At 30.5% G+C, this 2500-nt stretch overlaps 1 non-coding gene and 1 pseudogene across 1 annotated transcript; both read left to right on the forward strand.

Moving 5' to 3' along the window:
• Positions 1-28: 28 nt before the first annotated feature.
• Positions 29-183, forward strand: LOC123303851. Its single transcript, XR_006535928.1, has one exon. It is a non-coding gene; the product is annotated as a 5.8S ribosomal RNA (ribosomal RNA).
• A 639-nt stretch (positions 184-822) lies between these two features.
• LOC123303848 overlaps positions 823-2500 on the forward strand; it is a pseudogene marked incomplete at its 3' end in the record, with an annotated part of 4346 nt that continues 2668 nt past the window's right edge.

Raw genomic sequence — 2500 nt, forward strand, 5'->3', positions numbered from 1 at the left:
AATACTTACATTTAAAATTTAAAAAGATTACCCTGGACGGTGGATCACTTGGCTCGTGGGTCGATGAAGAACGCAGCTAATTGCGCGTCAACTTGTGAACTGCAGGACACATGAACATTGACATTTCGAACGCACATTGCGGTCCTTGGATACTGTTCCCGGACCACATCTGGCTGAGGGTCGTATACATTATATTATAATATAATAAAAGATTATTTTACATAAAATTTTTTTTATGAAAAAGAAATTGATCAATAATTAAAAAAGAAAATTTATTTTTTCATATTTAATTATAAATTGATAAATAAAATTTTTATAAAAGAAATGTAAAATTATTTATATATGAATGTTTTACGCCAAATATAAGAAAAAAATAAATATAAAATGTTTTTAATAGCATTTAAAATTTATATATTTTTTATTATTTGTCGACATTTTTAAATTAATATATCAATATTATTTTTTATCATTTATATATAATATTATAAAACTTTATGTTAATAATAATATTAATAATAAATGATATTAATAATATATTTTTAAAATATTAAATAAAGAAGAATAAACAAAAATATTATATATTAATATTTTGTTATGGAATATTTTATTTGTAATAAAATTTTCAATATACTCGAAAAAAATTAATATATATAATTATTTATTTTTTATTTTCTTCTCTTTAGATAAATATAAAAATAATATTATATAATAATATAAAAAAAATTTGAGTATGAATAATTAAGAAAATTGTTTACTTATAAAATATAACAAAAACATAATATATAAAAAAAATTTTTGTTTTAATACTTCTAAAAACTTTTACGACCTCAGAGTAGGTGAGATTACCCGCTGAATTTAAGCATATTATTAAGCGGAGGAAAAGAAACTAACTAGGATTCCCTTAGTAGCGGCGAGCGAACAGGGATAAGCCCAGCACTGAACCCCGTGGCTGATAAACAGACACTTGGGGAATGTAGTGTTTAGGAAGATTCAATATAAACCTATTGTTATATAATACATCCAAGTCCATCTTGAATGGGGCCATATACCCATAGAGGGTGCCAGGCCCGTAGTGATTATTATTGATGATAGGTGAATCTTTCCTTAGAGTCGGGTTGCTTGAGAGTGCAGCTCTAAGTGGGTGGTAAACTCCATCTAAGGCTAAATATTACCACGAGACCGATAGCGAACAAGTACCGTGAGGGAAAGTTGAAAAGAACTTTGAAGAGAGAGTTAAAGAGTACGTAAAACCGTTCAGGGGTAAACCTGAGAAACCCGAAAGGTCGAAAGATGAGATTCATTTACTTTTTATCGTTAATCAACCAATTTGTACTAGCATGTGACAAAAAATTTTTATTAGGAATTTTGTATTTTTAGTAAAAATATATGCACTGCTGTATATTGTTAATTGTATGATAACGAGGTATGCACTTCTCATCTTGTAGGACGTTGCGACCCATTAAATATTAATCTATAGGCATTGGTGCGTTGATTAATGTACAATATTATTTTTTTGGATAATATTTTGTGTATGTTAAATGCCTATGTTTCTTGATTAATTGTTTGATGGTATTAATTATAAATTGATATTGAGCCGCGTTATTAACGCGTTCAGATCCACCACGAGTATAAATAGGTTTTTTTTTATTAAAACATATTATATATACGGATTTTATGCCGTTATATGATACTATTTAACTGTCAGTAGGTGTATGATAATGAACTGGTTCATTTTTTTTTTTTTTTTTTATTAAAAATTTATCTGTCAGCGACGATATAGCTTTGGGTACTTTCAGGACCCGTCTTGAAACACGGACCAAGGAGTCTAGCATGTACGCAAGTCATTGGGAATAAAATATTTTTTCATCGAAATATTTATAAAAATTTTATGAAACCCAAAGGCACAATGAAAGTAAATATTATTTATATTTTTTTTTATATAAATGATAAAAGGAGGATATATTTATATTATGTATTAAATATCGCACTCCTAGGGCGTCTTATATTATTATAATTTAGTTTTCGGATTTTTATTATAATAGAGGCGCACCTAGAGCGTACACGCTGGGACCCGAAAGATGGTGAACTATGCCTGGTCAGGATGAAGTCAGGGGAAACCCTGATGGAGGTCCGTAGCGATTCTGACGTGCAAATCGATCGTCGGAACTGGGTATAGGGGCGAAAGACTAATCGAACCATCTAGTAGCTGGTTCCCTCCGAAGTTTCCCTCAGGATAGCTGGCGTTCATTATATAAGAGTCTCATCCGGTAAAGCGAATGATTAGAGGCCTTGGGGCCGAAACGACCTCAACCTATTCTCAAACTTTAAATGGGTGAGATCTCTAGCTTTCTTAAAAACATTATTTATAATGTGAAGCTATGAGAATATATTTTTTTGTATATATGGATCAGAGTGCCAAGTGGGCCACTTTTGGTAAGCAGAACTGGCGCTGTGGGATGAACCAAACGTAGAGTTAAAGCGCCAAAATTGACGCTTATGG

Source organism: Chrysoperla carnea, assembly GCF_905475395.1.
Source record: "Chrysoperla carnea chromosome X unlocalized genomic scaffold, inChrCarn1.1 SUPER_X_unloc_146, whole genome shotgun sequence".
Classification (NCBI taxonomy): domain Eukaryota; kingdom Metazoa; phylum Arthropoda; class Insecta; order Neuroptera; family Chrysopidae; genus Chrysoperla; species Chrysoperla carnea.